Here is a 27,810-nt window from a genome sequence, read left to right on the forward strand (position 1 = left end):
CCTGAGATGTGGGTGATCTCAGATGCCTCTGCCGCTTCATACAGAGATCTTCAAGATGCTCTTCCAAAGTCCTTGGGGTTTGTTTCTTCTCTGCTGCTGCTTTACAGATGGCTCATCCTTAGAGGCCAGGGGATGGTAACAAAAAATGACCCACCCCCTCTATTAATGTTACACATACCTTAGTTGCCTATTCCCACCCAATAATTTAGTGGGAGTTGCAGAGACTTGGGTGAAAGAGCCATATTCAGAAATGTCACTCCACCACACGAGTTGCTATTGCCATCCAATGATCTTTTTTGCTTTGTTCTTTTATAACTTGGCTGCTTTATTTTTCTGTTCTAAAGCTTTGCTTTGTCTCTTTATATTCCTATTTCTTCTTCTTCCTCACTTTCAAGTTATTACCAATATTTTTGCCTCTCTTGGGTCATTTTCATAATAACTGCTATAAAGTCCAACATCTTTGCCATGACAGCACTGATATCTGTGAGTGTTGTTTTCATTATGAGTTCAACTTATCCTGATTCTTTGTGTTGCTGAATTACAGCCTGGTCTCTTGGCACACTGTATTATGAGACTTTGGGTTTTGTTTAATCCTATGGAGAATTTGATATTTTGTTTTATCAGATAACCAAATTGAACTTAGGTCAAAGTTCCTGCTCGTCTTCTGAGGGTTCTGGTTCCGGTGTAAGTTCCATTTTCCAAGCCTGCATTCATGTGAAGATCCTTACTCTGTTTATATCACTGATTGCTAGTCTGGCGCCTGGGTCCTTGTCTATCTTGAAGTCAAAGCCTTTTTAGAATTGTTAAGATCAAACTTATCATGGCTATGATTAATGACTTTTCTCTGCATGTGCCATCTGGCATTTATTTCCTGATATGAAAATACTTTCAATCTGATGGTTGTTTCAAATGTATTTATGTACACTATCACCAGAGAGACTCTATTTAGTGTTAGACCCATGGAAGTGTAACTTGGTGATGAGCCCACGAGATTGCAAACAACGACTCTACTGAAGATCTTTCTTCTTATCAATCTCTCCAATATTTTCTGACTTCCTGGGGCTCCTCTTCATTGTTTTCTTCTTAGAAAGATGGGTTATATTTATCCTGCTCTCTGTGTACTTCCACAATTGAGCTCATATCCAGAGTGGAACAATAGGAGGATATGGAGAGGAAAGAAAGCAATGAGGATTCAATCCAGCCTCCTGGCACTGTACCCTTTTACTAGGAAAAGATGGTTCCTCTTAGTATTGCAGGTCCTGATAGCCCGAACAAGAAGGCTTTGCATGCTGCTCCCTCCCAGTCTATGTCTTAGAGCCCACTTGATGTGTTCTAATTCATGGTGAAATAAGGGTGGTATAAATAGAGGAGGGAAATTGGAAGCTCCCAGTAAAGTAGGCAATACTGTGAATTTGCTGTTTCTCAATTTGTTATTTGCTCTGAAATAGCTGTCCCATCCACTCCATCCAGGTTGGATAGCTGCATTGAGTGGGAGGCCAAGGCTGGGGTCAGTTTACTTTATCTTTGCCCAACCTGGAATGAACCCTTCTAACTAATGTTAGAGACAAAACCTGTTTGGCTACAGATACCAAGGGAAATAAATAACTAAAACAAGCTGGCTTTTTAAAGCCAACAAGCTGGATAAAAAGAAATCTATTCTAGGATTGTTAAACCTCAACTAATCCTTGCTATAATCAATGACTTTTTATTCAGAATACCATCTGGCATTTATTTGCTATCCTGAAAATGCTTTCAATCTGTCCATTGTTGCAAATGTAGGTTATGTATAATATCAGCAGAGGGATGCCATCAGCCTTTATTCTTGTAAGTTTCATGTCTTGCATGGAAATAATTGCTATTTAAAACACATTAAAAAAAAACACCTAATTAGGGCAACTCTCAAATTTTATATATGATCAAGTGCTCATCTATAGCATGCCATGATCACTCTGCTGAAATGGTCAGCAGTTAGAACACTACTTGGTGCATCAGCTGTTAACACACGATCAATAGAGAAGGTAGCCCTGGTGGTTACAGATTGGGCTGTTAACCACAAGGCCACTAACCGCTCTTCAGAAGAAAGGCTTGGCTTTCTACTCCTTGCAGGAGTAGAAAGGAGGTATAGTCTTGGAAATCCACACAGGCAGTTCTACTCTGCCCTAAACGGTTGCTTGGAGTCAGAATAGATTCAATGGCAGTGAGTTTGAGTTTTGTTTTGTTTTTTAATCAATGGAAAAGGATCAGTTTTATGAACAAGATATAGTTCTACAAATTCACTAATTAAAAAAAATTTTTAAAGGCCAATTAGTTGGAAGCTTACAATGACAATGAATCCATTTCTAAAAACAATGCCCCCCCCACCAATTTGTGATTGCATGTATGTTTTTCATAAATTGGAGTGTTTTGTTGCTCTTTAGACTTGCTTCCTTTGTCTTTCAGTTGACTTCTTCATCAAACGTACATTTCAAGTGAGCCGAGGGTAACATGGAAGATTTGTATACTTAACACACATGATTCTGACTGTATCGTGCTTTCAGCAACCACAGGGCAGCAGGACACAGCACTTGATTAGCTGCCTTTGCGGTTATCAAACCACAATCAGATTTGATTAAGAAAGCCATTTATTTCTCTCAAGACCGGCAGTGCTCTCCTGAGGACGTCCACGTTTCAGCAGGTGGCATTCTCCTGCTGACAGGGACAGAGGACAGGCGAGAGCTGGACACCGGGACCGGTCCTCTGCAGCCCAGTCATGGGCTTTCAGGGGCATTTCGAAGGAGTCATTTTGCCCTCCATCTGTTTCCTCTTTTCCCAACATCCCGATGTTTCCAAAATCTATTATCTCCATTTTTTTATGTAACCTAGTCAATTCTGCTCGAGAGCAGAATGGTCCCAAAGTGTTTTCTAGGCTGTAATCTTTATAGAAGCACTTTACCAACATCTTTCTTCCACAAAGTTTCCATGTAGATTTGAACCAGGAATGAGTGCTTAACCAGGTGTACCACCAGGGAATTCTTTTTATTATTAATATTCATAGACATCAAGTCTATTACAACTCATGGGGCACCACTAGGACAGAACAGAACTGCCTCCCTGGGTGTTTGAGGTTGGAAATCTTTACTGGAACAGAAGCACTCATCTTTCTCCTGTGATGTAGGTGGTGGGTTCAAAGTGCTGATCTTCTGATTCGTAGCCAACATGGACCACACTTTGCCACCAGGGCCCCTCAATACTGAGGGAAACTATTTGCAAAGCTCTTCAAAGTGCTTCTTTGTACAAATAGTTATATGAGGGGATACCCCACGAAAAAGGAATATTTCCCCCCCAAAATTATTTATTTATTTTTTTACAAAACAACCTTATCACCTTCAAAGTAATACGTTTGTCAAATCTGCGATTCCATTCTTGGAAATGTTTTTCAAACTCATCTATTTGGATGGCTGACAGCACCTTCTTCAGTTTTTATCCATAAAACATTTTATCTCTAGAAATTGTAAATGTGAAAAGTTATATAAGAGCCTGATACTTAAAAGGTTTTCGGCTGGCAGATTGTATTGCCTCATTGACAGAACACATTTATTTCAGAATCATGACAAGAGGTTAATCATTATCATTAAATTGGGGTTTGCATTCTATTCCCCACCCTCTGACTGAAATTTGCAATAAACCATGAGAACAGAAAGTGATGATTGGCTCCGTAAAAATAATTCACTTTATTTTCTAATGCTACATAATCTGTATTGCCTGAAATGATATTCTCTGGATTAATAAAGCGTTCAAAAGATGCCTTGATTTTACAAAGCAAATATTTATCTAGATGATACATATCTCATTAGAACCTACAAAAATATTATATTTTCAACAAAGTCTTGGCAGTCATTTTCCTAACAAGCACTTATTGAGTTTCCCCTTATGGACCTCGCAGTCTGGTAGACCCTCTAGCTTCAACACGAGTTGACTTATTCACTTCTTGTCCGTTCAGGATATAAAACAAACCCAACAACAACAAAATTCACTGCCTTCAAGTTGACTGTGACTCATAGCAATCCTACTGGACAGGGTAGAACTAATCCTTTGTGCTTCCCAAACTTCATGAAAGTAGATGCTCTCACCTTTCTTTCCCGGAGCAGCTCGTGCATCTCCCGCAAGGCCAGCTGGGCTCCTTTCGTGATGTAGAATGTAACAAATAGAAGAGAATCTAGCCCTTTCTTTCAAGTGCACTGTGGTTTGGAAGCTCCATGGAATCCTATTCAGCAACACTCATGTCTCCACTGACAGCTGGGTGGTGACTCTCATGAGATACATGGTTGAGAATTCATTGGACCCAGCTCTCTATATGGAAAGTGAACATTCTGTCACTGAACTGTCACTTCCCTTTTCTCACCCCTTACATTTTGTTCTATTGTTGCCATTACATTATTCTCTTTCCACCCTATTTCCCCCCACATATGTTTGGTGGTGATGGGTGATAGTAGGGAGAATAGAGCCATCATTTTTTAATGCTCTGCCCTATATAGTAGACTCTTGGTGCCTGGCAAATTAATGAACTCTGTACCTCAATCTCCTCACATGTATTGACAGGAACAATAATACAGAGTTGGAGAGGGTGACTCTGAAGATTCATAAGCTAACATATTTTGAGGAGCTAGGGCAGAGCATTAAAAAATGATGGCTCTATTCTCCCTACTATCACCCATCACCACCAAACATATGTTCCTTTAAAGTAAGTGCTAAAATCTGGAAGGTAGGACCCAACACAAGTTTTCTTGGCTTGGATAAAATCAAAATAAATGAAGATAGTGTCTCTTCCACCTAATGCACAATTTAAAAAATAATTTTTAAAAACATGGAGTCTCACATAAACTACTTTGTTACAACAAGATATTCAATACAGATTAAGCAATACCTGAACTTCTACAATATTTAGTACAATTAAAACATAAGAAGCACACAGACTATAAACATAGCCAATGTTCTAGCTACCAGAGGTAGGGGAATTAAGTTGAATAGTCATAAACCCAAAACCAAAGGTACTTCCGATGAGTCAATTCCAACTTATAGCTACTCACTATAGGTTTTCTGAGGAGCCCTGATGGTATAGTGGCTATGTGTTGGGCTGTGATCCTGAAGGTCAGCAGTTTGGAATTCTGAGGAAGAAAGACAGGGCCTTCTACTCCTCCTGTAAACAGTTATAGTCTTGGAAACTCACAGGACAGTTTTACCCTGTCCTATAAGGTGGATTTGAGTGAGCATTGACTCGATAGCAGTGAATGAGTATAGGTTTTCCATGGTTATAAATCTATTTGGAAACAGTCTCATATTTCCCATTGTTGGTAGCAATTCAATGCTTGCCCAAAAGTGCCATCAAAGCTCCTTTGAAACAATGATGAGCAAGTAAAATTTGATAGAGAAGAAGAAATTTGGAAGGAATGTAAAATATTTTTCAGTTGGTTGAAATGGCATAAATCAAATGTAGAAAGGGAAGAGATTAGCCTATATTCCTTAATATCCCTGGGATTGCATCCTTAACATGTTCCTTCAGTATCTCATTTTTTTTTCTAATTAACAAACTGTAATTGTTTTCCCAAAGATGCATTCTCTTTCCATTCACATCCATCATACACTGTAACAAAAAACAAAACAAAATGAATAAACCTCTCTGCACTGGTCCTGAAGGGATCATCCCTCCTGGATTCCCTTTGTGTCCAGTTCCTAACTGTACCAGTGTACATCCTCTGGTCTAGCCAGATTTGTAAGGTAGAATTGGGATCATGATAGTGGGGGGAAGAAGCATTTAGGAACTAGAGGAACGTTGTATGTTTCATCATTGCTACTGCACCCTGACTGGCTCATCTCCTCCCTGCCACCCTTCTGTAAGGGAATGTCCAGTTGCCTACAGATGGGCTTTGGGTCCCCACTCCTCACTCCCCCTCATTCACAATGATAGGATTTTTTGTTCTTTGCTGCAAGAGCAAGGTGTTCCCTTTCTTAATATCCACCAGCCTCTCCAAGACAGCGGCCAAGTTAGGGTCATCAGACTCTGTGGACCAAATGGGGGCACAGCAAGGTATGACTCCGTGAGGTTGCAGTGTATGTGAAGGGATCCCCAGGCAGTGGTCAGGGAGCAGGGGTGGGGGGGGCAGTTTAGCCCCAGCCAGCAGGAACTCGCAGCTCAGTTCATTGAGGCAAGTGCTGGGAATGGTGAAGCACTTGTGAGCAGCTGCAGCTCCCACCTCAGGCAGGCTCCGGCCCCGGCACTGCCCCTCAGCCTCCCAGATACTGCCCCTGCCCCAGCTGCAGCTGCTGAATCCTTCGCTCCGCTCTGCGCTTGGCAGGCCGGGCGCCACAGGCCTCCGCTATGGAGTCTGCGGCCACTGCTGTCTGCACTTCCGGATCTCTCCGTCGCCATGACAGTGCCACTGCCACTTCCAGGATAGGGAACCCCATCCTCCACTCACCAGCCCTCACCCCCAGCCGCCAGAAGCTGTGCCCCCTTCTCTTTGTCCACCTCCTCGGTCCAGTATCTCATCTTAAGACATTTCATTCACTGTCACAGCTTTTAAACCAGCTCCTCAAGGCTTTTGCCTTCAACCTGATAAGTGCTGTTCTGAGCAATGCGCTGGACTAGATGGACACATGACATCCATTGAAGGCCTGCGGAAAGTAATCGAAGCAGGTTGTGGTTGTTAGGTGCCATCGTGATAAACTCTTATTGACCCTATGTACTCTAGAAAAAACAACACCCACTCCTGTGCCAGCCTGGGCTTTTATGTTTAACCCCATTGATGTAGCCACTGTGTCAATCCATCTTATCTTTTGTGCTTCTCTTCCATTCTATCAGCCATGATCTCCTTCTCCAGTGACTGGTCTCTCCTGGTAACATGTCCAAGTCTCACCATCCTTGTCTCTGAGGAGAATTCTGTATGGACTTCTAAGATAGACTTGTTTGTTTTTCTGGAAGTCCATGGTACTTTCAATATTCTTCACCAGCACTATAATTCAAATTCATGGATTTTTCCTCAGTTTTCCCTATTCGTTGTTCAATTTTCACACATATATGAAGTGATTAAAAATATCTTCACTATGGATTGCAACTCGATGTTAAAAACACCGAAATCCTCAGGACTGGACCATGAGGGCCAGATATCAGGATAAATGGAGAAAAGATTGAAGTTGTCAAGGACACTAAGAAAGTTAAGCCTGAGTTTACTTGTGCTCATGTACTGTCTATGTATATGCAGATGACACGACTTCACTTGCTGAAAGTGAGGACTTGAAGCACTTGCTGATGAAGATCAACAATTGCAGCCTGTGGAGTTTCTGGCAAGATGGCAACCAGGTCAAAGGCCCACGTATGGAGATCTGTGATGATCAGTGAACCCAGTGTCCAGGAGGATGAGTGCGGGGGGGACTCAGGTAAGTGGAAAGACCCCCACAGCAACCCAGGGTACTTCTTTGGTCTGGGAGTACTTCCCCCACATCTATCACCTCTTCCAGAGCCCTGGGGATCTGAGACCTTGTCCCAGGTAGTCCCCAACCAGCTGCGCTGCTTCAGATGCTGTGGAGGTCACCACTCACCAATCATACCCCCACAACAACAAGCCTAATCACCATGCCAGAAGCTGGCCAACTGCCCTACTGGGTCCCGCACAGCAGGGGCTGAACCAACACACATTGATTTTCCATCTGCTGCACTCTCCATGGTGAGCCACTCCCTCCTCCCAAGGCTACATTCTCCCCACCTGATGGTGAATCCTGCCACCAAGTTTGGGTCCCTGCAATAAATTAAGTTACTGGTGGCAGCGGGGCTCTTCCCATTATTGCCTGACACACCCACACCTCGCAGCAGCCACGTTTGCACCCGCAGCCATGTAGCACACCAACCCACAACGGGGTGATCTCTCTTGCACACAGTGCCAGACTTTCCTGAACCTGCACGACCCAGTGCCAGCATCTCCGGCACCCTCACATTGCCCCTGCTCACAGCAGTGGTAACCTCTCCCAAATCCGAATGACGCCCCTCTGTGGCTATGGCAGTTGCTCCCACCAGTGCTTGGCACCCCCAACCTGTGCCAGTGGGGCTTTTCCTAGGGCATGCCTTGCATTTTCCCAGCACTTCCACTGGTAGAAACGAGGTTTCCCCCATGCTATCCCGACCATTCAGCATAGTTGACTTTATGCATCCCACAGAAGCATTCCTACCAGCCCCCCAAAGAAAGAGCTCAGACTCACTGGAAAATGGTACCAAGCTCCTCCAAAATGACATGCAGACAGCAACCACCCACAACAACCTCAATTAAAAAAAAGAACAAAAACAGGAGAAACAAAAGGCATTTTCAGAGGAAGGCCCGAATCTAGCGACATGCATAGAACAAGCAGAAGTGGAGCTACCACAAAGGATATATTCAGAATGCTGTTTGGAGCCATAAAGGATACGAGGGAAGCATTAGAGGAAAAGGATGAGTTGGTAGAGGTAAAAGCCACAAACCAAAGATAAATATGAGAGTTAAGGAATGAGGTAACAAAAGCAAATAACAAGTTAACAAGCTTCTACAACAGCTTAGAAGAAGTTGAGAATCATATCAGTGACTTTGAGGAAAACCAGGCAGAATCCAACAAATGTGAAAGGCTGTCACACAAGATAATCAAAGAAGCCAAAGAACATTTGGGAACAATGCCAGATGCTATGAAGAGGAGCAACATTAGAATTATTGAATTACCAGAATAAGACACAACATAGATGCCAACAGCAAAAATAGAGAGGGAATTCCTAGAGAAAAAATTCCCCAGCTAAATGAATGAGAATCAGGCATCCATCCAGGAACCAGAGAGGACACCAGCTAGACTGAATCCAATGAATATTTTTCCAAGGCATATAATAATTAAACTATCCAACTTTGATGAAAAGGAGAAAATCATAGAGCAGATAGGGGAAAAAAGACAGTCACCTATAAAGGTGCCCACATAAGAATATGCTCAGACTTATCAGCAGACACCATGAAGAAGTGGAGAGAGTGGAGTAGCATCTTCTGAAAGTTGAAAGAAAGCAATGCAAACCCAAGCATCCTCTATCCAGCCAAATCCTCTATCAAGATAAATGGAGAGGTAATATTCTTCCTGGAAGGAAAAACCCAAAGAAGACGTTAAAAGATACCTAGCTCTACAAAAAATTCTTGCCAATCCAGTGTAGTTAGAACAACCACCGAGCACAAATAGGAGACCACCACATAGGGTAACTCCACCAAGAGGCCAACACATGTTAAACAGCCCTCAAGATAAGATGGCCTGGATAGTGAAAATAAGGCAAAAGGAACGACACACTTATTCACACAATACACTGATAAAAAGGGAGGTAGGAAAACACCCAACATGAAAAGTATGTGATACATCACAGAGCCCACTGATGGATGTCATAACTGAATATCAGTGGACTGAATTAATCCATTAAAAAAACAGACTAGCGGATTGGCTTAGAAAACACAACCCATAAATCTGCTGTTTACAAGAGACACATCTTAACCTTGCAGACAGAAATAGGCTGAGAATCAAAGGCAAGAGAAAGATATACCAAGCAAACAATACCAAAAAACAGGCATTAAAATCCTAATCTCTGACAGAATTGATCTCAAGTTACATGCCATAACAAGAGATAAGGAGGGGCACTATATAATGCTCAAGGGATCAGTAGACCAAGAAGAGGGACCATAATAAATATTTATGTGTCCAAAAGAGATGCACGAAATTCGTCAATCAAGTGCTCCAAGAGATGAAAAAGAAAGCAAAGGCTGAGCAATCATAGTAAGTGACTTTAATTTACTGCTCTCTGAGAAAGATAGATCACAGGGAAATAAACTTAATAAGGAAGCTACAGAATTAAACTATACGATTAGGTGACGACCCAAATGCAAAAAAAAAAAAAAAAAATCAAATTTTTTTCAAGCCCACATGGCACATGGCACATATTGTAAGATTGACCACATGCTGGGGCACAAGTGGAGCCTATGTAAGTTCAAACACATAGAGGTCATTCCAACTTCCTTCTCAGACCACTATGACATTGGTTTGGACATCAATAAAAGGAGGATTAAGAAACAAGTTCAGGCAATTAGATGATGAATAACTCTCTACTGCAAATTGCGTGGGTATTGACCCAGATCAGAGATAAAATCAGGAAGTTTCCATAAACCAATGAGAATGAAAACACAAGGTACCAAACCCTTGGGGATTCAGCAAAGGCAGTTATCAGAGGAAGTTTGACAGCGATGAATGCACACATGAAGAATGAGAGAGACTTGGGATTGATACACTGACCCAAAACCTCCAGCAATTAGAGCAGAGTCAAAAGGACAATCCTACAAATAGCAAATAATAATAATAATAAATAAATAATAAAAACTAGGGCAGAAATAAATGAGAAATAAGAAAATAATGCAAAAAACCAATGCAACAAAAAGCTGGTTCTTTGAAAGGATTAACAGAATAGATATACTAGTAGCAATCCTAACCAAAGAAAGAAAAGAACAAATATCAATAGGCAGGACATGGGATAAAACAGAGAAAATTACAATGGATCCTAATGAAATTAAAATGATAATTACATAATACTATGAAGGCCTATACTCCAATGAATTCAACAACTTGGAAGACATGGACAAATACTTGGAAAAACAATCCCTCCCTAGACTATCCCAGATGAATGACAAGCAACTCAACAGACCCATAACAATAGAGGGGGAAAAAAAGGTTATCAAGGAAATACCAACTAAAAAATCCCCCTGGCCAGATGGAGAATTCTAGCAAGCATTTAGGGAAGATCTAACACAAATCCTACACAAAGTCTTTCAGAGCATGGAAAAAGATGGGAAAGTCCCAAACTCTTTCTGTGAAGTCAGCATAACACTGATATCTAAAGGAAGCAAGGATCCCACAAGAATTGATTACTACTGATCTATATCTCTGATGAACATCGGTGCAAAAATCCTTAACATAGTACTGGCCAATAGAATACAAAAGTTTTTAAAATGAATAACTCACCATGACAAGTGGGATTCATTCCAGGGATGCAGGGATGGTTCAACATCTGAAAGTCCATTGGCATTATTCAGCACATTTATAAGAAAAAGGATAAAAACTACATGATAATATTAATAGATTCAGAAAAAGCATTCAACAACATCCAACACCCAATCCTGTTTAAGACACTAAAGAAGATAGGAATGGAAAGAAAATTCCTCAATATAATACAAGCTATAGATGAAAACCAACAGCTAACATGGTAGTCAATTGGGAAAAGACAAAAACAATCCCACTGAAAAGGGGGACCAGACAAGGATTCCCCTTGCCCCACTTCTATTTAACTTTGTATTGGAGGTCCTAGCTGAAAAGTCAAGGCAAAGGAAAGACATCAAAGATATTCATCTGGGGGAATAAGAGGTGAAATTATCATTATTCGCTGATGATATGATTTTATATATGAAAAACCCCAAAAGCTCTACAAGTGGAGTACTGGAAGCAATGAGGAATATGGTGGAGTGGCAGGCTACAAGATCAACAAACAGAAGTCTATTGGACTGCTATACACATCAGATAAGTCCATGGAAGAGGAGATCAAAAAGGTAGTACCCTTCACAATAGTGAAGCACCAAGCGAAATATGTAGGGATACGCATTATCAAAGAAACAAAATATTTGGATGAGGAGTACTACAGAACACTATGACAAGAAATCAAGAGTGACTTCTGTAAATGGAAGAATATTCCATGCTCGTGGGTTGCAGACTTAATATAGTTAAGATGTCAGTCCAGCCCAAGGCACTATGCAAGTTTAATGTTATCCCGATACAAATACCAATGTCCTTCTTCAAATAATTGGAAAAATTGACTACCAACTTCCTACAGAGAGGGAAGAAGCCCAGAGTTAATAGAAAACTCCTCAAGAAGAAGGACAAAATCGGAGGGCTGGCTTTGGCACAGTGGTTGAAATAGTGAGATACCGGTTTAATGACAGATATTCAAACTAGTGGAAAATAACTGAAACCCTAGAAATGAAATCACCAGCATATGAAAAACTGATCTTCGATAAGGGCTCAAAAAATATCAAATGGAAAGAGGATGCCCTCTTCAACAAGTGGTGCTGGAAAAAATTGATATCTACCTGCAGAAAATTGAAGCAAGACCCTTACCTCCTTGCATGCACAAGAATAAATTCAAGGTAGACCTCGAGGTAAAACCCAAACCATTAGGGGTATCAGTGAGGGAATGGAACAAATCTAAGAACTTTGGTGCAGGAAATTCATAGACTAATGGAAGTAGGGAAGGACACAAACTCACAGGCAGCAAAAACTGACAAATTGGATATACTGAACATAAGACACCCATATACATCGAAAGACTTCACCAAGAGAGTAATAAGAGAGCCCACGGGAAAATATCTTTATCAATGACACATCAGACATAGGCCTTATTACTAAAATCTAAAACACTCTGCTAGCCTACAATAAAAAAAATTCAAATAACTCATTGAAGAGATGGGCAAAAAACCTGAACAGAAGTTTCACAAGGGCAGCAATTCAAATGGCCAACAAACATATGAGAAAATGTTCCCAATCATTAACCATAAGGGAAATGCAAATTTAAACAACTATGAGGTACCACCTAACACCCTCAAAGATAGCATAATTCAATAAAACAGAAAGCAACAGGTGTTGGCAGGGCTGTGGTGAGATAGGAACTCTCATCCACTGCTGTTGGTCCTCTAGGTATATGCAGCCATTATGGAAATCAATATGGCAATACCTAAAACAAATGTAAATGAGCTCCCAAATGACTCAGCAATCTCCCTATTGGGCATAAGAAATAGTCCATGACCACACATTTGTGCTCTGATAAACATCGCAGCACAGTTCATAATTGCAAGGAATTGAAAACAGCCTAAATTTCCATCAACTGGCGAATGGATTAAAAAACTCTGGTATATACATACAATGGAGTATTACACACCCCTAAAAAAGAAGCTAAGAATGCATGAAACACATGGAAGCATGGGAAGAATCGGAAGAGATTATACTAAGCGAATTAAGTCAAGCACAAAAGGACAAATATAACTTGAGTCCACTGAGGTAAGCTTTAAAAGTACAAGGGACATAAGGGAAACGTTGCCAAGTGCATCAATTCCCAGGTGAGGTCCAGGCACTCTAGCAGGGGATGGATCCAACCCAGGGATGCATACGGCAGCCAACTGTAAAGGAGGGAAAAAGGGGGTAAAAGAGGGGTGATGGGGACTCCGTGGATAGGGGGTGGGGGTGGGGAAGAGGGCACTAACCCACACAAGGGGAGGTTATTTTTCATGTCTCCAAAGGAAAGGGACCAGACCTGGGGCGATAAGTTGAAAGGGAAACATGCTGGCACGCAGCAGCAAACTAACAGTAAGGTCTGCAGGGCCAGCCCCAGTCCCATTCCCATTGCCCTCCTCCCCAGAGATGACTAGAAAGGACAGCACTGAAGATACAGCCCGGGGAGAGTGGTGGGTCTGCTCAGGGAGAGAGAGAGAGAGAGAGAGAGAGAGAGCGAGAGAGATGCAACCTGGCTCACCAAGTCTCTAGGATGACATTCCTGCTTGGAGCAGTGAATGCACAGAAAGGACGGTGGGCTGGCCCCATCACCAGACATGCTACCTCTCCCCTGTACTGACTTACAGGGCTACAGGGGACAGCACTGGAGACACAGAGTGGGACTTGTGCCTGGTCTAACACAGCGCCCCCCCAAAAAAAAAACGCACTCACAAACACACACACACACACACACACGCGCACACACACACACACCAGAGTGACACATGAAGGGAGCACAACAGAACAGCAAGGGGAACAAAACAATGAAGTACTTGAGGAATGCTGAAAATAAACCTCAGAATCAGTGCTCAGGACATGGAACTTCACCAGATCAGATTGGAAAATATCAGAAGGATCAGCAGACAGACCTGGAACTGTTTATAGAGTTGGGCTTTTTTTGTGTGTGTGTCTTTCTCTTTTCCCATTTTCTTTCGTTTTTCTTATTCTTTTTCTCATGTCTATCAATATAGGATAGGCAGGATAACCAATCCCAAGGAAAAAACAACAGGACTGACAGCTCTGAGGGCACATGGGAGAGGAGGAGATGGGAGAAAGGGAGGGGGAGCCAACAAGCCCAGGGACAATGGAACAATAAGAGACCCAAATCTGTGGCGAGGAGGGTGTTTGATCAAGTACAATGTAGCCGAGAGAAAGTGTTGGGAGTCGAATGAAAGTCGAACATGATAGTGGGAGAGGAAGAAAGTAAATAGAAATAGAGGAAAGACCTAGGAGGCAAAAGACATTTATAGAAGCATAAATATAGGCATGCATATATGTAAATACATTAATGTATAATAATAGGTATATAGGTCTATGTACATATATTTAAATGTTAAGTATTTAGGGAGCATTGGGTCTCTACTCAAGTATGCCCTCCAGACAAGAACACTTTGTTCTAATAACCCAGTATGCTGTGATGCTCACCTTCCCGACACTATCACTGAAGACAAAGTGGGTGCATGAGCAAATGTGGTGAAGAAAGCTGATGGTGCCTGGATATGAAAAGATATAGCATCTGAGGTCTTAAGGGCTAGAAGGTAAACAAGTGGCCATCTAGCAGGGAAGCAACAAAGTCCACATGGAAGAAGTACACCAGCCTGTGTGATCATGAGTTGTCGATGGGATAAACTATCAGGCATCAGAAGACCCCAAACAAACAAATGTATTGATGCAAACGATGGGGGTCGGAGTGGACACAAAAAGTCCATCTGTAGATAATTGGACATTCCCTCACAGAAGGGTCCCAAGGAAAGAACGAAACAGACAGGGTGCAGCACAGCACAGACAGGACACACATGCCTCTAGTTCTTTAATCCCCCCATCCCCCGCTATCATAATCCCAGTTCTAGTTTACAAATCTGTCTAGACCTGAGCATGTACATTGGTACAGATAAGAGCTCTCAACACACAGATCCAGGACAGATTCACCCCTGAGGAACAGCAATGGGACTAACGATACCATAAGGGTAGGGAGAAGGTAGGGGCAGAAAGGGGAGAAACAGTGAACCGACTACAATGACTGATGTATAATCCTCCCCACTTCCTCAAGAGGATGAACAACAGTGATGTGGGTGAAGGGAGAAAGCAGGCAGTGTAAGAAATGAAAAGGATAATAATTTTTAATTTATCAGGGGTCCGTGGGGGTAGGAGGAAAAAAATGAGCTGATACCAATGACTCAAACATAAATAAAATGTTTTGAAAATGAAGATGACAACATATATGCTTGATACAATTGATGTATGGATTATTATAAGAGCTGTAAAAGCCCCCGATAAAATGATTTATTAATATAAAATAAAACTTTTAAATTTAACAAAAGAAAAAAAAAGCTCTGTTGTAGGATGATGAGAAACACACACACACACACACACACACCAATGAGTTGAATAATTCTGGGCACTTAGTGTTTTGGGGTCTTTTAAAGTTCTATTTTTTAAATTAATGCTTTATTGATCCAACTTAGATCACCCAACCTTATTTACATTTACTATGAAATTTCTATTAGCATGTGCAACTCAAAAGCACTCAATTCAGGTGTTACAAACTTTGTAGCATTTAATGTGTTTTAAGTGTTTCTCACGATTTGTATTATCCTTGTCATCACTGTCATTCCTACATGCATGATCTATAGTATTATTGTCATTGTTTTTAAAAAGGAGAAATGATGTTAATGTACATTTATATGTAAATAGTTAAATAAATACCTATCACACACACACAGGAATTACAGTCTTATGGATTACAACTCAATGTAAAGAAGAACATAATCCTCACAACTGGACCAATAGGTAACATCATGATAAATGTAGAAGAGATTGAAGTTGTCACGGATTTTTGTCTTGCTTGGATCCACAATCAATACTCATAGAAGCAGCAGTCAGGAGATCAACAGATGAGTGGCATTAGGTAAATCTACTACACAAGACTTCTTTAGACTATTGCAAACCAAGGACTCAGGTACGCCTGACCCAAGCCATGGTATTTTCATGGTCTCATATGCATATGAAAGTTGGACACAGAATGAGAAATACTGACAAAGAATTGATGCATTTCAATTTCGATGCTAGAGAAGAATATCAAACATAACCATAGCTGCCAAAAGACCAAACCAATCTGTCTTGGAAGGAGAATGGCAAGAGTGCTCCTTAGAAGCAAGGATGGCAAGTCCTTACACACATACATAGGACATATTGTCAGAAGGGACCAGGTACTGGAAGGACTCGTGCTAGGTAAAGGGGAGGGGCAACAAAAAAAGAAGAAGGCCCTCAAGAAGATGAATAGACCCAGTAGCTGCCACCAGGGGCTCACACTCAGGAGCAATTGTGAGGATGGTGCAAGACTGAGCAGCACTCCATTCTGTTGTGCATAGGGCCGCTATTGGTCAGAACGGATTGTGGCCAGAACACTCGATGGCCTCTATCAACAATCATAACAGTGAACAGTTCCACCTGTTTAGATAATATCTTTGAAATTCTTCACTACAGAATAGGAAATAAACAAAAATAAGCTTCCACTTGCCTTAACTATTGGCTAATCCACCTGACACCCATTTACCCAAAACAGAAACTTCAAAATTCATTCGGAGTAGTTTCTTTTCCTTGTAGCACCAATCTCTAGTACTATGTCTTACGTTGCTCTCTGGTCTCCTCTATCATGCTCTTCTGTAATAACACATTACAAAATAGCACAGGTGTTATTTTAAACTAGCATTATAAATCAGCCACATGTGACCAGAGAGGACCAAAGCCTTCAGCAGCATCTCAGTATCATCATGGAGTTTGCTATGCTCTAGACCCAGAATAAAAATCTTGATGTTCACAAGGTGCCTTAGTAATTCCATTGTAGTCATCATCAAACTTTGCCTTTCATGTATTTATTTTAAATTTAAGCGTTTTCAAACATATAAGACTTACCAAGAATAATATAAAACGTCCTCATACTGACCACTCCCATTCAATGCATGCTAAAAATATGGTTCAGATACTTAATTTTTTAAGTGAATAAAATATTATAGTAAGAGGTAAAGGTCTACACTTTTCTCTGTAGGGGGACCAACTTTCCTACTTTGCCCAAGACCATCCTAATTATAGCAACAAAGCCCCGTTTCCCTGGAAACTCCTGAAGGCAATCCTGAAGTTCATATATACTCTTTTCTTCTTCATAGAGCAGGAGCTTCAAAAATCCCATTATCTTTTTTTCCTCTAAGATTGTTCACTTATTTATCTAGCTGCTTAATGTTCACACCATTCATGTTCCTAGAATTCCACTATAAGCAAATTCATAAAGTGCTTTTATCCATTGCCCAAATCCCTTTCTTACAGCATTCTTTTTTTTTTAAGATCTTAGATTTTCCCCCAGCGGTTTTATTGGCATGTAGTTTACATCACATTATCTTTCAATTCCATTTTTTCTACAAACTTTTTGAACTCCTGCCCTATTCATGAACTTATCAGATAATAGAGATGGCATTTTTGGTAGTCACCTAATTTCATGTGAACTTGATAAATAGAATGTAGAATTGCAGTCTAGCCTGTCAATCAGGTCACAAGGTAACACTCACCAGGAGGATTCTGGAAACGTCCTCCTTTTCTCCAGGGAGGAGATACACACACCATCTCTGCTACACCTTCCTATTGACAAGCCACGTGGAATCACGCTGACGGCAGCCAGAGCCCTGGAGATGCTTCCATTGCTACTGGATCCACAAGACTTTCAACCCAATGGCTTGTGATCTGCCTGCATTCAGCATCATTGCATGTGTTGTGTGAGTCTGAAGAGGAATTTGTAGACTGGTATAGGACATATAGGCTAATATAGGATTTATGGACTTGATCTGGACTGGGCTGGGATGTCTTATTGATGCATAATTACTTCTTGATATAAAATTCTCTCATGCATATATGAGTGTCAATGAATTTTTTTCTCTAGTCAACCCAGCCTAATACAGTATTAAAAATCAGTGTGCATGTGTTTACCACATGTACTGGTTTATGCTTCTATAAATAATATGTACAGTCTTTGGATGTGGTTAGCACTGGTTGTATCATTTGGTACACATCATCCTTCTTTAGTTCCTTGTCCCCTCCATATTACAGTTTTCAAAGGTCTACATGATAATATGGATTCATGCATTGTAACTGTTGTATCCTACTCCGTTGTATGAAGACACTCTACAGTGTTATTAGATGCCACCAAGTCAGTCTGACTCCTCGTCACCCAACATACACTAGAACAAGTCACTGCTTGGTGCTGGACCAGCCTCATGGTTGTCATGTTTGATTCCATTGTTACAGCCACTGTGTCAACTCATCTCATCAATGCCCTTCCTCCGTTTCACTGCCCTTTCACTTTACCAAGCATGGTGACCTTTTCCAGAGATTATTCCTTACTGGTCACTTATCCAATGTACGTGAAACAGTCTCCTTCTCCTTCATTCTAAGGAGCATCCTGGCTTTCTCCTCTCCTGAAGACAGAAGTAGACGTCTGCCGGCTTGTACACCTCAGCAGAACCGGTGCCTAATTTTTCGTTAACTTCAGTGAACCAGTTGCTAAAATGGCATTTGTAATCATGGTTGTCTGTAAGAGGGAAGGCTGTGGGAATCACAAATTGACACTCCTTAATCTTTTTCAGCATTCATCTGAGCAACAGCATATTCTAAGCGCCCGCAGCAATATTCATTCTGTCACTTTCCTTCTTTGCTCCCATTGAGGCATTGCTTCCAAAAGCTCCCTTCACAGAAGGACAGAATTTTCCCACAAACCCTTTGATGCCTCTTTATACATCTAGGAAAACATTACCAAGTCCTAATTTATGCCCATCTTCAGAGTTGCTACATGTGGTCAAATTGGTCATTTCAGTTTTTATAATACAGTAGCTGTGTTAGTCTGGGTATAGTAGGGAAATAAAATGTATAGATGACACTCATATGTGTATAACAAAGAGTTTTATATACAAGAGTAATTGAATATTTAGAAAACATCCCAGGCCAGTCCACGTCAAGTCCATAAGCCTGATATTAGCCCCCAATTTATAAAGTCTTCTCAGACTCATGAAACACATGCAATGATCCCAAACGCAGGAAGATCACAGGCCACTGGGTGGGAAGTCTTGTAAATCCAGTGGCATTGTAAGCATCTCAGCGCTGGCAGAGGCCTGCATGTGGATTCTCCATCTCAGGGCACTAGTGTAACTCCACGTGTCTTGTCAGATGCAATGTCTCCCAGGGAGTGAATCTGCGTTCTGCCTCCAGCGAGCTATTTATCACCTTAGCACCTCCAAGTGAGGTTATCAAGCTATGACCTGATTGACAGGCTAAACTCCACCCCTTCACTCTTAAGCCTCTCCAATTGACCACAGATTATATAAGTACCACAACAGCTTGTGCCATTCCACAAGTTACCTTTTGCCTTCGCTCACCAAACCAAACTCACAGCCATTGAGTCAATAGCAACCCTATAGGACAGTGTAGAACTGCCCCCATGAGTTCCGAGACTACAATTCTTTATGGGAATTGGAAGCCACGTCTTTTTCTCAGAGCAACTGGTAGCTTCGAATTGCTGACCCTGTGGTAACCATCATGTAACCACCATGCAGTCGCTTGATAATATGAGACCAGTAGAGCTTTGCCTGTCTGACAGCTGACAATGGTATTTCACTGTTTTAACCTGTATGAGTTTCTGCCTGCTTTGCTACCAGGTAGACCACATTTTATATGTTTGTTGCCTTTACCCTTTCTGCTGTATTACCTTATTGGAACCACGCATTGCCTGTGTTCCTGTGAGGTATCCTGGATACTATTTTTTGTGAGCCTTACGAAGTTCCTTGATGGTATACTAACCTCTATTTGATAAAAGGCTGGTGCTTGAACCCATTCAGAGGCACTTTAAGAAGGAGCCCTGAAAGCCTGATGGAGCAGTTCTTCCCTGAACATAGAGGATCACTATGAGTCAGAATCAGTTCAACAAACGGTAACAAGAAAAACAAATGGTCTTATCTTCTCCAAATGGGAGCTTCACCTTAAACTTTCTCTGTGGAATCTGTTGTATTATATATTTAGGGAAATTGTTTTAAAATTGAGATTTAATTCACCTATCATCAAAGCTTACATTTAAAAATAAAATAACAGTAGATTTTAGCATATTTCTTTATGCTTTTATCTTTTATTTTAGAAATAATATACTGATAATATACATTCTGATAATATACTATTCTCCTCCATTATGAATATGCAGTTATTATTTGTTCTCATACTTATGCAATTAGTCCAAAATCACACAGTTTATTTTCCCCTTGATCTCATAGAAATTCTAGATGCCTGTAAGGCATGTCTTCTCATCTTGTTCTTTTTTTCAGAACAGTCATCTCTTTCCTAGGTTTTTAATTTTTCTATAAGAGTTTTGGGCTTCAAATGCCAAAGTTAACAAAAATGGTCCTATGGATTTTGATTGGATTGCAATGAATTCACATTTAGTTCAGGAAGAATAGATATCTCTACAATATTTCCACTCATAATTTGCTATATCTCTTAATCATTTGGTCTTTCTTTAATCCCTTGTTAGTTTTATGTATTTATATTTTCCATAAATATTTGACATCTATTACAATTTATTTTTGTACTAAGTGTCTTGTAGTTTTGGCTAATGTTACAAGTGAGATTTAAATATACACACATTACATTTTCTAATTGTTGCTGGGACTCAACTTTTAGTAATCTGATCTTGTGTCGTGCCATCTTTCTGAATTGTATTTTTAACTTGTATAGTCTGAGAGTACAGACAATCATATCATCTATAAATAATAAAAGCTGAGTTTCTTCCTTTCTGATTCTCCTTACCGCTTGTTTATTTGGCTTGGTCACTGCACCAGCCAGGCCCTTCAGTTCAACACTAACTAGAAGTGGCAACAGACTCCAGCTTATCTTATTAGTTACTTTAAAAAGGCAAACTTCTAGCACGGCATCATTTTCAATGGCTGAGTATGATATTGAAATAGGCTCCTTTGCCTTTAAAAAAAAAGATATTTATTAGGTTAGGAAATTTCCCTTTACAGTCCTAGTTTACTGAATTTTTATTTTTTAAATATAAATGAATGATGGATCTTTTCAATTGTTCTTTCTTTTAAGATTTTTCTTAAACTTATGCCTCTTAAAAAAAAAAAAAAAAAAAAAACCTTCCCAGGACCCTAAGTTGTACTAGTGACTTCTTTCTGATTCTACTATGTAGTTTTTGTTTTTAATAGAAGGTTAGCTATTAATAGATCTATATTCACTAGTAACACAAAAGGAAGTCAAAGACAAAATCCATGTTTGATGAATTTATATCTCTAATTCCAAGCCTAGTATAGAATCTAGGCTATCTTTCAATAAGTTCGTAGAAATGAATTGCTAGAAATTTCTCTGCAAACCTCATTTAGTCCTTTCTAAAAACAAATCTATGCTGACAAGGATTTCCCGAAAAGTACAAAAACTTGACTTAGAATTGTTTTTAATAGGTATATGTTTAAATTGGATCCTAATTAATAAAATAGCCTATATAATGTATATACTAGTATCTTCTGAGAAACATTAATTTTCTTCTTTTATCAAACTGAACCTGTTGTTACTCTTTCATGGCAAGTCCATATGTATGTATCAGTGCAGAAACATGCTCTATTGGGTTTGCAATGGCTGATTTTTTGGGAAGAAAATCTTGAGGTATTTCTGAGTAGAACTGAACTGCCAACCATTCAGTTAATAGGCTAACACTTAATTGTGCTTCCCTATATTATATACGCATTTCTTCCTTATGCCATTGATCTGCACAGTGTCTTAGTCATCTAAAGCTGCTGTAATGGAAATACTAAACGTGGATGGTTTTAACAAGCAACATATTTTCTCACAGTTTAGGAGGCTAGAAATCTGAATTCCATGTGCTCACCTTAGGGAGAGTCTTTCCCTCTCTATCAACTCTGGAGAAGCTCTTTGTCTACGCTCAACATTGTTGGTATAATGTCATTTAGAGATGCCCATGTGTCTTGGTGTCAATAGTCTCCTAAGTCTTGGAAATTCCCAGTGCAGGGATCCCAAGTTCAAAGAATAGATTTCAGTCCAAGCACTTCTTTCATTCCTCCTCCTTTGATCATTTCCCTCTCCTCTCATCTCTTATAAAATAAAAGATGATGCAGGCCACACACGAGAGAAACTCCTTGTACTTCAGGACGGTGACCTTAGTAAGGGTGTGACATCCTGCCTTGATCCCTGAAAACTCCTAAAACAAATTGGCTGGTCTCAGCAGATCACATCATGAGGGATGATTACATCATAATATAAATGCCAAATGACCTCATTGCAAGACTCTGAAATCTCTGAGAATTGTGGCCCAGCCAAATTGACAAATATATGTTGGGGACACAATTCCATCCAAGACAGAATGCGTACTATTCAGTGGTGTTTCCTTTCTTCTTCTCTGATTTAAGTACCAAGAGTTTTAAAAAATTTAATGTTCTTGCCTATACCAAAAGGTCTTTTCAAATGTGCTGTGTTTCTGCCATTATTTGAATAGCCTCATGTGTCTTATTCAAAAGCACTCAGCTACTTAATGAGCATAGGACCGCAAATACCATTTGAAAATATGAAACCTGTATTTTTTAACTCAGTTTTGCTTTCATGCATAGCATGGCTCTCAAATCAGAGTTGTGATATTTATCAGCTGTCTTTGCAAAGCTGTGGGTAATACATCTTTCACATCTCATTGAGAAGAAAAGAAACTTAATCCCACCAGGATCTCTGTTATTAGTTCTTCCTCTTGATTTTTCCCCGCGGGGATTTTGTTGGCCAGATGGTGTTCAGAGGCTCCCTAGACATCTCAGCACTTTAAGAAGACAAATTAGAAAAGCAAAATTCCATTTTTAAGATAGAAGATTAATTATTTTATCTTGTAATCTGGTTTACTACATCCATACACATCATTTTTTGATTCATATTCAATATTGTACAGTTAGTCTCCTCGTCACCCAATAGAGTAACTTTATTTTCAGTAACATTCTGTTTTTAGTGTGTTCTATTAGATAACAGTAATTAGCAACTCGGTTACACCCTCTGTTCCCTTGAATCCTACCAATCGTAAAGCATGCTCTTCAACTCATATTTTTATAATAATGCCAACTGAATTTCATCAACAGTATAAATTTTGATATCTCCTTCTATACCCATCACAGAAGACTTGTCTTCCATGGAGAGGAGTTGCTAAAATAAATGTTGCTAACTCAAGCTACTGGGTAATTGTTTACCTCTTGAATTGCCTGATCCTCATTTTTAAGCAGACAGAGACTTCTAATGTTCAACTAGCTGCCCTTATGGTCAAAAATCTCACAAACAGAAAAATTATCACAAGGTTATAGAGACCGCTACAAATGCTTCTATATAAGGTAACAGCTCAAAATGTTCATTCCACATATTTCCTCTATGGGTGAAATAAATACAAATCTCCATTTAGAATCGTCATACTTTTACTTGTAATAGTGGTATCTAAGAACGGGTCATTTCAGTGTGAATCAGAGACCCTGGGTGGTGTAAACAGTGAATTCCTCAGCTATTAACCGAAAGGCTGGTAGTTTGAATCCACTCAGAACTAATTTCAAAGAAGGTCTAGCTAGCAGTCTTCTGCTGAAAGGTCATAGGCAAAAAATCCTGATGAAGTTCTCATAGAAATTTATTTATTACACTACAACATAAGGCTTGGTTAAAAGTCAAGATGGAGTTGACGTTAGCTGGTTATATAAAACCAGCCATCCAATTTCCAGAAAAGTAGTTTATCTTATAAAACTATGCAGTATGGCTGTCTCCTTTGTCTTGCCCACTAAAGCCTATGCTATATTAAAAGGTTAGCCTTTGTTCTTTAACTCCACCTAAAAAGAAGAAGAAAGGATTTTCCCCAACTGCTTATTTCCTTTCATATTCCTACCTTCGTACAAGTGGATGTCTCTGTTTGGAACACACTTCCTTCCTTCTCTGTCTATTTATGTCAGGATCTCTCGTCGCTGAAAACCTCTGTTGAAATCCCATGTTTCTGAAATCTCCTGGGAGCATCTCTTCTACACACACACACACACACACACACACACACACACAAGACTTAGCTGTCCTTTCATTTTCTGGTCCTCCAACTACAATATCACTTTATAACTGAGCTTATTGGATTCTAATTATTGGTCTACACTTTCTCTTCCTACTCTGTTGCAAGGTCCTTGGCATGAGGGTACATAGTTTGTTCATCTTTACATCACACAGACCTAACCCAGCACTGTCATGGTAACAGGTGATTAATATCTATTTTAAAATTGTTACTTGATGGAACGATATACTTAGTTTATTATGAAACAAAATGTATACTTAAATTCCAAAAGACAACACTGTTCTCTACTAAAGTCAGTATCTGTGACCACAGGATTGAACCTAAGCATTTATATTTTTAAGCCTTATTTTTCAAGGTTTTCATGAGACATGGCTAAATTTTAATATTTAGTAACAAGTAACAGATCTGAATTTATCACCACCATTAGCTAACATTTAGAAGAGAAGGTATCTGCAAACTGAGATCTGAGCACAATTAGACTTGTCAACCAAAAGGAGCATTGAGAGTTAGCTACTGCGATCTCTTTAGAAACAGACCGCTATCCATTGCTCATGCATGAAGTAGCAACGGCAGCCGAAGGAGCAGAATTAGGGAGGGGTGTTAAACATTTTCACTCAATTCTGATTATTTGAGTGGTTTTCCAGGGGTGAGACTCAGCAATGAGGTTCAAGTTACCTTATGAACAGTCTCAAATGACCCAAATTATAGTTTATACTCTTTTTGGCACATCTGAAACTGAGCCAAGGCATTTTTATTTTGAAAACAAATACAACTATAAACCACATGTTAAAATAATTCATTTACAATCTATAACATTTCATTGTGTTTACTGCCTTTTCTCCTATTATTTTCAGGATGACTACAAATACAAAATTCTCTCTTAAGATGAGTAAAATGATTTTTCTAAGAATACACATGGATGCTTCAAAGAGCGGAAGTACAGTTTATGAATGCCAAAATAGCAATACTTAAAAACATATGCATGAAAGAAATCTTGCAAGCATTCTTTGAATGAGTTTTATCCTACCTCCCCTCTCCCTCCACTCCCTATGCCCTTTAAAAAAAACAAAAACAAAAAACCTTTGGGTGGAGTTAAGAACTCTTTTCAAATTTCAAACAATAACTGGAAATCCTGAAAAGGTACTCTCCTTTATCCAGTAGAGGAAAACACTTTAAAGCCTTTTTAATTTTTTTTTCCTTTTTTTCTTTTCTGGCTAAGACTTTTTTAGCAAGGGATTTACTCAGTGGCCTTTATTTTGAACAGAAAGTTCATTTAAGCATTCTGACCATATAACACCATCTGTGTTTATTTTCCCATCTAAAACAAAAGTTTTTTTTCAATCATAATAAGTATCTGCCCATGTCGAAGGGATCAGGTGTAAGGCATCATCAGAACAAAAAATCTTACCATAGTGAATGATGGGGGGAGTGCAGAGTGGAGATCCAAAGCACATTAGTAGGCCACTGGAGATCCCCTTGCAGAGGGGTCTCGGGGAGGAGATGAGCCAGTCAGGATGCGATGTAACAATGATGAGAAATACAACCTTCCTCTAGTTCCTAAAGGTTTCCTCCCCGCTCCCACTACCATGACTCGAATTCTATCTTGCAAGACTGGCTAGACCAGAGGAGGTACACTGGTACAGATAGGAACTGAAAATACAGGGAATCCAGGATGGATGAGCCCTATAGGACCAGTGGTGTGAGTGGCAAAACAGGGAGGGTAAAGGGAGAATGGGTAGGAAAGAGGGAACCGATTACATGGAACTGTGTGTGACCTCCTCCCTGGGGGACAGACAACCAAAAAGTGGATGAAGGGAGACGTCGGACAGGGCAAGATATGACAAAATACCCATTTATAAACTATCAAGGGCTCATGCGGGAGTGGGGAGCGGGGAGGGAGGGGAAAAATGAGGACCTAATGTCGGGGGTTTAAATGGAGAGAAAATGTTTTGAGAAACGATGTACAAATGTGCTTTACACAATTGATGTGTGTATGGATTGGGATAACAGTTGTATGAGCCCCTAATAAAATGTTAAAAAAAAAAGAAAAAAAAAAAGTATCTGCCCATAATAACTCAGATAAATGCATCAACTCAACTGATTCTTTAATCAAATGGTACAAATCACTAAAGATCTAAATAATCTATTATAAAATATAAATCTTTATATGTTTTTCAAAGACAAAACATACAGTACCTAAAAATTTAATTTTTTAATAATATTATGATTAATGAGTATTCATGTCTTTGATTTATATTTAGAAGGATGGAGGTAAGATGAGGTGAGACATCGGGGCACAACGCATGCCATGATATGGTTCATCATCAGAGAAATGGGCCAGGAGTCAGAGGACCAAAACATTTCAGAACCATTCACCTCAGGTCACCACAAATTTATATCATCTGTCACAAGATCACTCACACATCTACTTAGAAGTGTGGAGACCACTCAAATAGAAAATTTGAATTTTTGGCAATGCAATTTTAATTGCTTTAAGTGGTGTGCAGTGATAACAAATGTAAAACACACACACTCACACTCATGAGGAAGCTTCGGAAGTGAATGTAAAAATGTAATGAAAACTTACATTTCCCCCTCCTCACTTATTGATGTGGTAAAGTTCCAAAGACCAGTTTGTTATTAAAAAAATGGCTTGATGTGAAAATGGATGAGCCCATGCCCGATGCTCTGAACATCACCTGGCATCATCGCCTCCCCCTTCCCCATGTCGTCTCAGTAGAACTCTGTCCACACCAGGGCTTTTAGGAGAGGGCCACATGGTCTTCTGAGGCTAGGGTGGGGCATAGGGTGCCTTCTCTCTCCAGCCCTCACCACAGTTTCAGAATCAGTGACCCCAGCAAATCCTTTCCATTATCTCAAAAATGCCCTTGATGGCTTTGTCGGGGGCAGGAGGCTCCCTTTCTTTGGACAAGAAGGCCTGATGTTGCAGGGGGTGGAAATTCTTAGGCTCTGAATTTTCTACTGTTTATGACTCAATCTGAAGGCGTGTGTGGAGCGACAGAATTTGCACCTTCTCCAGAAGGGCAAGCCTGAAATCAGGTCCTGCTTCCCCTGGATCCCTTGCCCAGAAGCAGTGCTAAAATGCATTTTGATTGCTATGGAGACATGATTAACACATCTGAGTGTCCATGGCTTTTTGTTGCTTATTCATCACCTAGGAGGCTCATTCCTTGGGGCTCTAGACAGAGGGACTAATTTATATGTGTTGTGTAGAGGACTGATTTTGTATCTCGAACTATTTTTTTTTTTAATTCATGGTCTCTCTTTTCCTGGGCATGTACTGGGTGCATCAGACAAATTAATTGTATGGCTGGCAAAAGAAACGGATCCCAATTAAATAATAAATTTAATTTACAACTCCTTCAACAAAATAGATGAAAGCAAATGAATTGTAAGGCAGTCATACAAAGAATCTGTTATATGAATATGAACTAATTAAAACTGTTGTATAATACATAAATGTAAGCAAAAAAAAAAACTTCTTCTAGAACTTTTCAGCACCCTTCTAAGGACAGTTGACACCGTTTGTTCTTTATGCAGTTTGTTAAAATATATGGTAGGAGCCTGGGACG

The 27,810-nt window shown here is 39.9% G+C and overlaps 1 protein-coding gene across 2 annotated transcripts in view; it reads right to left on the reverse strand.

Annotated features, from left to right (window-relative positions):
- Window positions 1-27,810, reverse strand: part of CYYR1 (cysteine and tyrosine rich 1) — a 153,506-nt gene that overhangs the window by 118,681 nt on the left and 7,015 nt on the right. The window lies entirely within an intron of this gene.

The sequence above is a fragment of the Echinops telfairi genome, unplaced genomic scaffold (assembly GCF_000313985.2).
Source record: "Echinops telfairi isolate 266 unplaced genomic scaffold, ASM31398v2 ScPeMD7_7469;HRSCAF=8507_0, whole genome shotgun sequence".
Classification (NCBI taxonomy): Eukaryota; Metazoa; Chordata; class Mammalia; order Afrosoricida; family Tenrecidae; genus Echinops; species Echinops telfairi.